We start from the raw sequence: 13,837 nt of genomic DNA on the forward strand, positions 1-13,837 counted from the left end.
CTGGGTCAGCTTTTCTGAGGCTTCCGCTGCTGAAAGCAGATATCTGGTTTGTTTGTGTTCTATAATCGAAACCCTGTATCAACTCCAGCTCTGAGATCCCAGCGGGCTGAAAGCAGGTTTCTGGAGTTTTGTTTACTTTCTATATTTGTAAAAATGTTTCTAAAACTGCACGATCAGAGGCTGGCAAGGCAGGCGGGGAACATTGTAGTCCTCCGTCACTGAAGCAAGCAAGTCTCATGTTAGCTTCAAGCTGCCTGGCTGCCGACCGCCATCTTGGCTGGCAGGCAATTTGCATATTGCCCTGATTAGCCAATGGGAAGGGTAGTGGATGTATGCTAATTACCATGTTTCTCTTTTATTAGATAGGGTTGTTATTAAACCCTGGTAAGAATGGATTTAAAAGAGGAAGAAACACAGATTATTAATATCAGGAATAGAAAAGAGAATATATCTCAACTTTACGTACATCAAAATATAAAATAAAGCAGTATTATTAACAACAAAACAACAAGAAAGCCCACTGCGTGGGAAAATGTATTTGCCAACGTCATATCTGATAAGAGCCTAATCTCCTAAATTTATAGGGAACTCATACAACTTAACAAAAAGAAGATAAACAATCCAATCAAAAAATGGGCAAAGGACCTAAATAGACACCTTTCAAAGAGGACATTCAGAAAGCCAAGAGACATATGAAAACATGCTCAAAGTCACTAATCATCCGAGAGATGCAAATCAAAACAGCAATGAGGTACCATCTCACACCTGTCAGACTGGCTATCATCAACAAATCAACAAACGACAAGTGCTGGAGAGGATGTGGAGAAAAAGGAACACTTGTGCACTGCTGGTGGGAATGCAGACTGATGCAGCCACTATGGAAGACAGTATGGAGTTTCCTCAAAAAACTGAAAATGGAACTCCCATTTGACCCTGTGATCCCACTTCTAGGAATATATCCCAAGAAACCAGAAGCACCAATCAGAAAGGATATGTGCACCCATATGTTCATAGCAGCACAATTCACCATAGTTAAGATCTGGAAACAGCCTAAGTGCCCATCAGTAGATGAATGGATTAGAAAACTGTGGTACATCTACACGATGGAATACTATGCTGCTGTAAAAAAGAAGGAACTCTTACCATTTGCAACGGCATGGATGGAACTGGAGAGCATTATGCTAAGTGAAATAAGCCAGTCAATGAAGGAAAAATACCACATGATCTCACTCATTCAGGGATAATAAAGACCATTACAAACTTATGAACAATAACAGATACAGAGGCAGAACTGCCTCAAACAGATTGTCAAACTGCAGCGGGAAGGGCAGGGAGGGTTGGGGGGGCAGGAGGGAGGGGGGTAAGAGATCAACTGAAGGACTTATATGCATGCATATAAGCATAACCAATGAACATAAGATACTGGGGGGTAGGGGAGGTCAGGGGATTGTCAAGGGCGGGGGGGAAAAAAAGGACACATATGTAATACCCTTTGTAATACTTTAAGCAATAAAACAATAAAAAAAACCAATCCTATTCTGAGAATTTTTTATAATTTTGGTAAGCTATATAAGTTAATTGAAAAAGTTAAAAAGAAAAAAAAATGACCACCAAATAGTTGCAGAAAAACATTTATTAAGAGTTAATACTCTTTATGATAAAAATTCTCAATAAATTAGGAATAGAAAAGAACTTTTACTTTCTCATTGAGGTTAGGAACACATCAGGCATATTTACTCTTAAGAGTTCTATTCAACATTTTCCTAGGTAGTCTAGCCACTATAATATGACATAGTGGGTAATACTAAAGATTATAATTTAAAAACTCTTATGAATGTGCAAATTAAAAAATCCAAAAGGTTTGTTTGCCATAAAGTAACTATCCACAAATCAATCATATTTTATATAGTAGCAATAAATAATAAAAATTACATATTAAAAAACATTTTAAATGCTACCATTAAAATATCTGCAAGCCTTCTTACTGAAAACTACAAAGTATTTAGGGAAAATAAGGAAGATATAAATAAAAAGAGGAATATAACATGTTTATATTTTGTGCAGGAGTCAAGTATTTTTTTTAAGTCAATTCCTCTTTATTTATCTGTAGAGTAAAAAAAAAAAAGTTCTAATTAAAGCCCCAGTACTTTATTTTTATTAAAATTGAGAGGCTGAATCTAAATTTTGTATAAAAATTCAAAAGGACTAGAATAGCCAAAGACATTCCTAAATAAAAAATCAATACTGTGGGTTTTAAACTACCAAATAATAATATAAATTATAAAGTTACAGTAATGAAGACAGAATAAATGTTGAACTAAAAATAGAAAAGTAGCTCAATTGAATATAATTTTTAAAAGTCGATTAACAGAACCAATATATGATATCACTTGACTTGTGATAGAGGTGCCACTGTAATGTAATAGGAAATACATAATCTATTTAATAATTATGTATTAATTATTAATACATGATGCTGGGTTACACAGTATATACAAAATTTAATTTGAGGTTGATCACAGACAGAAATATGAGAGGTAAAACAATAGATTTTCTATAAGTAAACATAAAAAATTACCTTTATAACTTTGGGGGTAAGTAAGGATTTCATAGCAGAACATAAAAGCTTAGTAAAAAAAAAAGATAAAGTGGACTTTATTAATTGAGAACTTCTGTCTTTCAAAAGATGACATTAAAAGTGAAACACGCTCAGTGGTTGAGCATCAATCTATGAACCAGGAGGTCATGGTTCGATTCCAAGTCAGGGCACATGCCAAGGTTGAGGGCTGGATCCCTAGTGTGAGGCTTGTAGGAGGTAGCCAATCAGTGATGCTCTCTCATCATTGATGTTTCTGACTCTCTCCCTTTCCCTTCCTCTCTGAAATCAATAAAAATATATATTTGAAAAATGTGAAACATAACTGTGATAGGAAGAGATTGTCACAATGAATGTTTCAGGAATACACTTATTTTTAGGGTATATAAAGAATTCCTAGAAATTATTATGAAAAAAATTGACAATGTAATACAGAAAATACTTGAACAGATACTTTACAAAAGAAGATATCCCAATGACAAAAAATTTATAAAATAACCCAGGATAAGTAATCTTCAGGGAAATAACAAAGTAATATCATGAGATACCACTAATTCCAACTCATATTAAAAATACTAAAAATACCAAATATTGGCAGGGATATGGAGCAATTTTAATTCTCATCCAAAGATGGTAAAACATAATTTAACTTCTTTGAAATCTCTTTGGCAGTGTCTGTTAAAGGTAATTTTCCTATACGTGATAGTCTACACCTCAGTAATTCAACTCCTAATTATATACTAATAGAAACAAATACATTTTCTCATCAAAAAATATGCACCATAATGCTCAGAAGTCTTTATTTAAAATTAGCAATGCTGCATGTTCATTGATAGCAGGCCGGATGGATAATGTGTGGTACATTTCTACTATCAGACAATATACAGCGATGAAAAAAATTACATACAACAGGGATTAATTTCAGAGATATTGATACAAAAATATTACATAAAAGAGTATATATTTTATGATCATGTTCATAGAAACTTCAAAAATATACAAACCTACCCTATAATAATAAAAGTCAAAATTCTGCTTACCTTAAGCATAAGGACTTGGGGAGACATGAAACAGAGTTCTGTGCTTATAGGAAATATGTTTTATCTTTTTCTTTGGGTGAGCCCATGAGTTAATATGAGTGTAAAGATTCATCAGTCTGGACACTCCATATCTGTGTACTCTATTGCATATGAATAGTAGTACATCAATAAAAACATTATTATGATTTTATTTTTTATTTATTTTTAAACTTTTTTATGTATGTTTTATTGTTTGAGGTATTATAAATAGTAGTACATATGTCTCTTTCCCCCCCCACTTATTATTATTTTAATTATATTGATTGGGTGACATTATTTAATAAAATTATATATAGGTTTCAAGTGTACAATTCTATGATACATCATCTGTATATTATATTGTGTGCCCACCACCCAGTCAGATCTTCCCTCACCACATATTGATCCCCTTTACCCTTTTCTACCTCCCCACCCCCTTTCCCTCTGTTAACTACCACACAGTTGTCTATATTTATGAGTCTTTGTTTGGTTTTTTATTTGTTGCTTTCGATTTTATATGCTACATATGAATGAAATCATATGGTTCTTAACTTTTTCTGTCTGACTTATTTTGCATAACATGAAATTACTTGGAGTGAAATTATGACTGGTCAAGGACGTTGTCATGCTTACCCCTTAGCATAGGCAGATTGCAACACCTTGTCCCAGAGTTTCACAAAATCACAGTAAGGATTCCCAAGAAAATTAAATTTCCCAAGAAAATTAAAAGGATTATTACCAAGGACAGAGGAGGGATGTTGTGCTGGCAAATCAACAGATGACTGTCAAATATGGTAATGGCAGGACAATAATAATAATAATAGACACTTATGTTTATGTAAGCCTTTATTTCTTAAATATATTATTGATTTCAGAGAGGAGGAGAGAGGGAGAGAGAGAGATAGAAACATCAATGATGAGAGAGAATCACCAATCGGCTGCCTCCTGCATGCCCCCCACTGGGGACTGAGTCTGTAACCCAGGCATGTGCTGCCACTGGGAATCAAACCATGACCTCCTGGTTCATAGGTTGACCCTCATCCATTGAGCAACACCAGCTGTGCAAGCCTTTATTTTTTATTGCATTTAACCCTAACAACAATCCTATAAGCAAGTACTGTCATTATTTTTTACATTTAATGTTAATAAGGCACAGAGAGCACGTAGAGAGGCAGATTTAAGAACTGAAGGCAAATTACCTGTCTCAAGAGTTCACATTAGGAACCTCTATGTTATGCTGCTTTCAAATATTCTCTAGATGTTCAAGGATATTGAAGTAAACCAGGCAGAATACAGAAAAGGGAGGCAGGAAAAATAAAAGACCTTTTAAAACTATTTCTTTGTTCCATTTCATTCTACTTATGGGGAAAAAAAGTTTGCAAACCTTCATTTTATGAATAAGAAGCCAATTTATGGCTGCAAATTTGCTAATGCCTGGGAGCTTATAAAAACTCACCAACCCCAAATCATTTCATTTTTAATGATTTATCACATATAATTGGAAATTGAGAGCCTTTGTCCTTTCTAAAGCTCAATATCTTCTCTTTGAAAATTAGGGGCTTTAGTGTTTATGATACCAAAAGATTCATTATGCCATTCATTTAAAGATTAGAACTTCTACTTGGAAGTGGATAACAGAAAATGCCATTTGGGTCCCTCATCATAATATTGAATAAGGTCACATAATTGGAAAGTTATTTAAGCATAGCAGGTGTTATTGGGTGCTGCTACAGTCAGATACCACAGTTATGGTCTTGCTTGCAAACCCAAGTCATTTCAAAGTGGAGAGGATAACAGTTTCAAAAGGGTGAAAGAAAGAAAAGTCTTGTGAATGAAATCATGCTTTGAAGGCAAGCATACCCATGCCCTCAGGAAGTTGTAGCAACAATCAAAATTTAATCCAGTGATATAAACTACAGTAGGGCAAAGGAAGGTAATGTTAAATAAGAGGCTTTATTGGATTGGCCTCTGAAACAGATAAATGTGCAAATGCAAAGCTGATAAAAGAAATAAGTTTGATATAACCCATTAAATGAATCAATATCAATCTGCTAACACTAATCTCTTTATGGCAGTTTTTATTATAAATCATGACCCGCATTTTTTAATAACCCACCATCAAAAGTCTAGCTTTGAGTGAAATTAAGGGTTATCTTTACATATTATTAATGCGCTTGTCCCTGAATATTAACTCAAAACAAATTTGTCATTTCCCTCAAAGTCTACTCACCTTCATAGCCTTTCATGATCCTTACATTTGTCTCCTTCTATTCGGCTTAAAATATTCTGATGTTTTTAAAAATGGGCAAACATAGCAGAAATTTATGAGCTTTAGTAAATCTTTACAATTCAGATGAACTTTTATGTATTTCTTCATTACAAAAATCTCAAAGTCACTTCCATGTGGGTGTTAATATTTTCATTTATACACATCCAAAGGCAATTATATTTTCAAAGGCAATTCTAACCTCAAATATAATCTCATGTGATATCTTTTTCCAAAATCAAGAGAAATGGCAAATCATACTTAATAAGGAGAGAGAATCTTTGATGTGCAGGGGAAATATTCCACAGGTGTGGCAGAAGCCAGGGTAACCAACTATCTTGTACATTTTGACCTGCTGTTCAGAGGTCAACGTTGTTTCCCATCCCTAACCTTTAAATCAAGCTCCCAAGATGGCGTGGGCCTACTTAGCACAAGCCTCAGAAAAGATACTGCATTTATCTCTAATCTTGGGAAAGCAGGAGAAGGGAATAAGTGAAATCCTATAATAAAACAAGTTGTCAACATATGTCAATGAAAATAAAACTATCTGGAACCAAAGACAGTAATAAAATTGTGAAACACAGGTAAATTGAAGCCAGATATAAGAAAGACAGAGCAGTGACATGTGGAGTAACTAGACACTGAAATGATTTTCCAAAGGGGTTTCATAAAGCCTCCAAGTTAGTTAACAGATACTAATTTCAGAGGAAAAGTTGAGGACTTTCTTTAACATTAATTAACATATTAGTGGCCTTTGTAGACATGAAAGAAGGAAAAAGACAGAGAAAGAGAGTGAGAGAAGGGGGGGAGCGGAGAGAGAGAATCATTATGATTATAAAAATGAAAGATAAAAACTTCATGTAAGACCAAAAATGTTCAGCTGTATATATGTATTTAGCACATAATTAGAATCTTCTATATACTGGGCACTGTGCTAAATTATGAAATCCAAAATGGAAAATCATATACATATTCTCAAGGAGTTCAGGACCAGATCTGATCTTTACATTAGAAGAGAACCACCTCTGAGCAGATACAATCCTAAGGAATGGACAGGACATTGTTCTGTGAGAATTTGATGGAAATTGATCTAAAGGCAGAAACTGGACCAGATACTCCTTGGGAAATTTCTTATTTCAATATCGATGTTAAGAGTGAGAGTGATTGCAAAAGAGTTGAACATTGGATGTTTTACCAATCAAATCTTTTAGAGAGTTGATACTTCTCAATTTTAGTATTCTGCATATGGCATTTGAAGATGGTCATATTTAAATAATCCAGCCCTAACATCTCTTATTTTGTTCTTCCTGTTTTGATTCACATTTCCAACCTAAATGGGTGTTTTAATTTAGAAGCAGACAAATTTGAGTCACTATATGTATAATATAGATATATTTATTTTAAATTGCATGCAGAATGACATATATTAGTAGACTAGGGGAGAGAATGAATACATGTCGAAATAAGCTGGATCTGAAATTTAATGTAAGTTCTCTTTATTCAGTATTGACCAACTTGTTTATTTATCTGCATATTCATTTTCATTATCCATCTGTACTTAGGTTTTTCCACCTTTTCCCTTGGGAGTCCTTAGTTTATCAGTTACAGTTATTTTAAATATTTGATCTCTCTTTTCAAAATCTCTGTCATAATTATGTCTGGTTCTGATGCTTTTTTTGTCTCTTCAAGTGATGTTGTCTAGCAGTATGTTTTGTAATTTTTGAATGAAAGCTGGACTTAATGTACTGTGTAAAATTAATTGAAACATGCCTTCAGTGTGAAATCTTATGTTTGTCTGGCTGTGGGTTAGGCTGTGTTTACTGTTTGCTATTAGTATAGCTGTAGGTTTCAGAGGCTAAAGTTTTCTCTGTTGTCTTTATCTTTGTCTTGTTTGTTATATTTGTGTTTCTGTAGAGACTTAATGTCTGAGATATGAAGTTTATTCCATTACAATCCCCTTATGTAGGGGCCCCGCTGATATGGCGGTAAGATGTGGCAAGAAGGAAATTATTTGATGGCCCTATAATTAGATCTTAGTCATTTTGCGAGCCTGTGCCCTGGGTTGTTGTATGCTTCACAAGTGCTTCCCAGACCTCCCCCCTACCCCCCCCCAACACACACATACACAACTCACACACACACACACTTAAATGAGATGGAAAGGCTTGAGGGGCTAGAGTTGGGCATTTCCTTTTTCACAGGTCAGTTAGTCACTGATAAAACTGAAGGTGCTCAGACTCTAGTGAAACACTTCCCCTTAAGGTCATGCCTTTGTTAAAGCAAACAATGCATTTGGGTATATTTCAAAATGGTTATAGCCCCTTCCCGCCGCCCCAGCCCCCCATGCCTAAAGCAGAACGCTATTTTTTTCTTTTGATTTTTCACTCTGCAAACCTGGACTCCTAGAGGTTAATCTCGGGAACGTGTGAAATCCACGTAAAACGAAAAGTTTTGACTCTCAAAATTGTTCATTCTGAGCCTCCAGTACTTCATGAATTCAAGTCTATGTTTTTGTACACATTTCTTGGCTAAAGTGATGAGCTCTGTATCTGACTGTCTCTCCAACTTGGGGGGGGGGCAGTTGTTTGCTTTGTGACCTCAATTTTCTGATGGATCTAGAAAGAGCTGTTGATTATTAGTTTGTTCAGCTTTTTGTCTTGTGGTAACTGTAGGAATGATACTTCCACCCTCATTATATGTCAGACTAGAAACCAGAAATACCCCTTAACTCCTCAACACCTTCAGATATTCTCAGTCTTCTCTTTCTCTTCTGTCTTTATCTTCCTTTTCCCAAGCTATGGCTTCTTCCTCAGGAGTCATCCCTGATTCATTATTTTGTTGGTCTTCAGATACTTTCCTCCCTCCTATTGTGATGCATGAAGGCAAGTCTGTGTTCTAATGAAAGGATGAGGGACACCCCTGTTTCTACCCAAGGTGAGGTGAAGAAGCTTCTGGTTTCTGAATTCAGCATAGACTGAAGTCAGGAAACAAAGCCTTCAGAAAATGCTCTTGATGGCTGCTGTGCTTAGAGTAAAGATCACAGGGGTAGACTGACATGAAGCCCAATGAAGGACAGGTAAACAGGGGGCTTGAAGCCTTTCCTGGAATAGAAGCATAAAAATAGACCAACTAGAGAGCTGGGGAAATAGGGAAACACTGTTCTGTTTACTGCACACAAACAAAAAAGTTTGAATAACATGAAGCTAAAACACCTCCTGAGTACAGTGCCCAGCTCAGCTGAGCTGTTAAAGGAAGCATCAAATGAACAAGAATGCAGAAGTACTTCCCTGGCCAGTGCGGGTCAATGGTTGAGCATTGACCCATGCATCAGGATGTCACAAGTTCCATTCCCAGTCAGGGCACATGCCCTGGTTGTGGGCTTAATCCCCAGCAGGGGGCTTGCAGGAAGCAGCCAGTGGATGTTGATGTTTCTCTCCTTCTCCCTCCCCCTCTCTCTCTCTCTCATCAATAAAAATGTGTGTGTTTTTTAAATGTAGAAAAAAAATGTAGAGATACTGTCCTGGTATAGAGTGTAAACACACATTCCTTTCAAAAGTGATAAGAATAGTTTGGAATTATACACCACAGAGAAATAATTAACTTTTGCCAGGTTATCTGGACTCAGGCAATCTCAGAAATATAATAGAAAGAGAGCAGGATGATAAAGGGCCTCAGCACCAGTCTAAAGAGGTGCCTTCTGTTTACCAGTTTTTGTTTGGTATCAGGCACTCTTTGGTACCTGCAGAATTTCTATTACTTAATCATCAGAAACTTACCAGAGAATAATTATTATCTTCATTATAAAGATGAATAAATTGAGCTTCAAAGTACTAAGTAACAGGGTCATGGTTACCCTGCTATTTATTTCTTTAGCCAGAATTCATACCCAGATCTGCATTATCTCAAAGCCTGTGCTTTTAAAACACTCTTCTCTCCTCTACAGAAAGCCACGTTTTGTTATCACTGATCCATTCTTATTAGCAACTGAATTCTCCAGCTGTGAACCTGCTCTTAGGATGACATTGAGAGTCTGGCTTTCCACCAGAGGCTTAGTATGTTATTAGTATTTTTAATCCACTTTGTTCTTTATGGACACATGGCCCTTAACCATGGCCTATTAAAAACATATCATATTTTCCTGGGTCAGCGGGATCCATTTAAATACCTGATTGTGCTTTATTTTTATTTTATTATTGGCTATCATATCCACCTGTATGCACTTGGATAGCATTCAGGCAAATATCATATTAGGCTTAAAAGTATATGATAATATCTCTGTGAGCAGATGAATCTAATTATAGTGAACAGGAATGGAGACTTTTTTTTTTTCCTTATGATTCAGTCCTCTTTATTAGCTAAATCTCTTCCTGGAATGTCTTGGAGCACCATGCTTTCTTTAGTCCCTTTTGATTTGTGGAGGAGTGCAGAGAAGGTTGGTCATGGGTAAGGTAATTGCGTAACTGCATAATTTATTTCCAGACAAGGATACTTTTGAAAGAGAATAAGGGATCCAAATCAGTAAGGATATTGGGACAAGTGAAATAATTAGGGATTGTTCTGGGTGAACTAGGGCTTTTGGTGATTCTTTATATTTGTAGATTTACCCTTATATTAGGATTCTTCAGAGAAACAGAATTAATAAGACATACAGATGATAGTAGACAGGAAAAATAGATGATAGATGATAGATAGATAGATGATAGATAGATAGATAGATAGATAGATAGATAAAAAGATATATTATAGAAATTGTTTTATTTGATTATGGAGGCCAAGAAATCCCTCAATCATCCCTCTGCAAGCTAGAGAACCAGGAAAGCTGGAAATATAAATCAGCTTGAGTCCAAAGGCCTAAGAATGGGGGGGGGGGGGCAATGGTATAAGTTCCACGTTGTGTATAAAAGCCAGAAAACCAAGAAGACTGATGTCCTAGGGCAGAAGAGCAGAAGACAGGTGCCTCAGGCCAAGCTGAGAGCATGAATTCACCCTCCCTCCACCTTTTTCTTCTATTCGGGTCCTCAGGGTATTGGATGATGCCCATCAGGATTGGCACAGGGGATTTTTACTCAGTCTGACTCAAATGCTAATCTCTTCCTGACACTCCCAGAAATAATGTTTCACCAGCTACTTCAGCATATTCTTAGCACAGTCAACTTAAATAAATTAACCATCAAAACCCCCAAGGAAGTGTTAAGGAATTTGAACAATTTCAAATTCTTGGAGATGTCTTGGGAAAGGCTAGAACTCATCTTCCATCAGCTACTTACTAGTATGTGTAATTCATGGAGATAATGGTTCACTGAAAAAAGCCAGTGTGTTTAAAGTGAGAGCTAACTTGACACTGGGAGTCAGTTCTATTTGAGTAAGAAAATAAATACATTCACCACAGATGTTCCATGTATGACTGTGTTTCACAGAAGACAGATTATCTGTATCATTATCTTCTCTACTTCTACATTATTCTGCTCTAATAGGGTTTAACAAGATTTATTAAACAGAGTCAGCAATACTCTTCCTTCCGTCTTCACCCATATAAGTGAACATTATTCACATTTCTTTCCAAATTAGGCACTTTTGTATTGTTAAAGAGCAAACCACGAGTTCAAATGGCATCACTTAGGCTAGGAGCCCATGATAAAATCCAGATTTAAGTCCTGATTTAATTGTAGTTTCAACTGTAACAGAGTGTAACATTCAGTTTCTCTGACTCCATCTTGCTCAAGCTTGCTTCATCCCCATGGCCTTCAGGCTAATAGCTTCTGCATATAGACAGGCTAATTATTAGAGGAATTCTGCTTAAGGCTTGAGTTTTACAAAAAACAGCCCTCCCCTTTCCCTTTTTCTCAGACATAAAGGAGCCTGAACTCTTGTACTTTGGTTAGTGGGGTTTGAGGAACCACTAGGTCTCCCATCTTCTCAGTTGGTGCCTTCTCATCAATTAACGTTTCCTTACTCCAAATGCTGACATTTTGAGTTCTGGCCTTTAGAAGCCTCAGGCACACGCACTTTGGACCCTTACCACAACCTCTCCCAGAAACATCCTATCTAATAATGAGGGAATATGCTAATTGAATTCCCCACCCTCAACGATGGTGGCGCCCACAGCCAATAAGGAGGGATTATGCTAATTGTCCACCCTGCCCTCAAAGATGGCAGTGTCCACAGCCACAAGATGGTGGCACCCAGTCCCCTCAGCCCTACCGGGGCGGCAGGCATGCGGCAAGGCTGGGCCCACCCCCAGGCAGGCCTAGCTGTTCTGCGTGCCCCAGTCCCCTCAGCCCTCTAGCTGCCCAGGGCCGGCCTGAGGCACAGGCAAGCCTCTGATGGTGGCTGCCCAGCCAACACCCAAGGCACAGGCAAGCCCCTGATGGTGGCTGCCCAGCCGCCCAGGGCCGCCCGAGGCTCAGGTAAACAGGGCCGGCCAAGGCTTGTGCTGCCAGCAGTGGCAGCAGCAGAGGTGTTATGGGGGCATCGCCTTCCCCTGATGGCTGGGTCACCTCCCACCCCTGAGGGCTCCCCGACTGTGAGAGGGGGCAGGCCAGACTGAGGGACCCCCTCCAGTGCATGAGTTTTCATGCATCGGGCCTCTAGTAACGTTAATAAACCAGAATGGAATTTTCTGTTCAAGCACCAGTAAAGTAATCTCTTACATGAGCCCTCTCCATCCTCCATAGAAAGAAGAGAAAATTTGCATGATCAAGAAGCTCTGTGCTTCTTCCCACATACCTTGACCTGGCATGAATTAGATCCTTTTATAGTAAACTGGCCATCCAGTAAGTACGATGTTTCTCTGAGTTCTGTGAGTTGTGCTAACAAATTCATAGAACTTAAGGAGGGTGTCATGGGAACTTCTGGTCTTTAGTTGGTTGGTCAGAAACACAGGTAACAACCTGGGCTTGCAATTGGCATCTGAAATGTGTGAATGTGTGCAGGTGTGTGTGTGGGAGGGGGTGTCTTATATGACAGGACCCTTCACCTGTGGAATCTGACACTATATCAAACCTGATACTATCTCCAGGTAGATAGTATCAAAATTGAGTTGAATTATAGGACACCCAGCTAGTGTCCGAAGAATAGTTTGGGAGTGTGGGGGAAACTTCTTCCCTCACACACTTTGAAATTAGGATCTTAACCCAAAATAGTTACTAAAAGACATAGCTCAAGATTATACTTCCATTTTTTTTCTCTATATACTGTCCTGGAAATTCTAGATTTTCTGGCATTCTGCATATTAATGGCAACAATTATGTTAAGTGGGTAACACTAAACCCCTATAAACCAGTATGTCTAAAAATCATGTGAGCTTTTGGGGAGAAAATGGTCTTCTTTTAACCATACTTTCTATATTCTCAGAAATCACCAGGAAGCCTAGTACAGAGGGGAACATATGTATGTGTGTATGTATGCATGTATTCTGGGTATTGATGAAGGATGTGGCAATAGAGGCATTACCAAATTTAGAGTGGCTTGAGTTATTTGGAGGGACATGTTTTTGCAGGAATATCACATGGGAAGGTATTTCCAGTCTAGTCCATATACCTCCCTAAATTCTTTTCAAGTGGCTGAAAAAATTATTTGTGAAATGTCTAAATGATAGCATACTATACATAAAGACTCAACCACACAGACCTACCATTTCTTCTGGGCCCCAGATGAGGGGCTCAATTAATTTTGTGATGTGTACTGAACAGCTGTCAGTAGTAACTTCTAATAACCACATTTAGTCTCCTTATGTGGTTTCTTGGCTCTATCATCTATAGCCCATCTGTGAGAATGGCAGGTAGCCCACAGGCAAGGTGGCAGGTCATCTGCAGTCTGGCACAGGTAGGGGAAGAAAGGTTAGATGAGTGGAGATGATAGAACTCTGCTGGAAACCTTCAGGTCATGTCATAGCCCATAGCAGCTTGGCCTCCTTGT

The sequence above is a fragment of the Myotis daubentonii genome, chromosome 13, assembly GCF_963259705.1.
Source record: "Myotis daubentonii chromosome 13, mMyoDau2.1, whole genome shotgun sequence".
In the NCBI taxonomy this organism is placed as follows: domain Eukaryota; kingdom Metazoa; phylum Chordata; class Mammalia; order Chiroptera; family Vespertilionidae; genus Myotis; species Myotis daubentonii.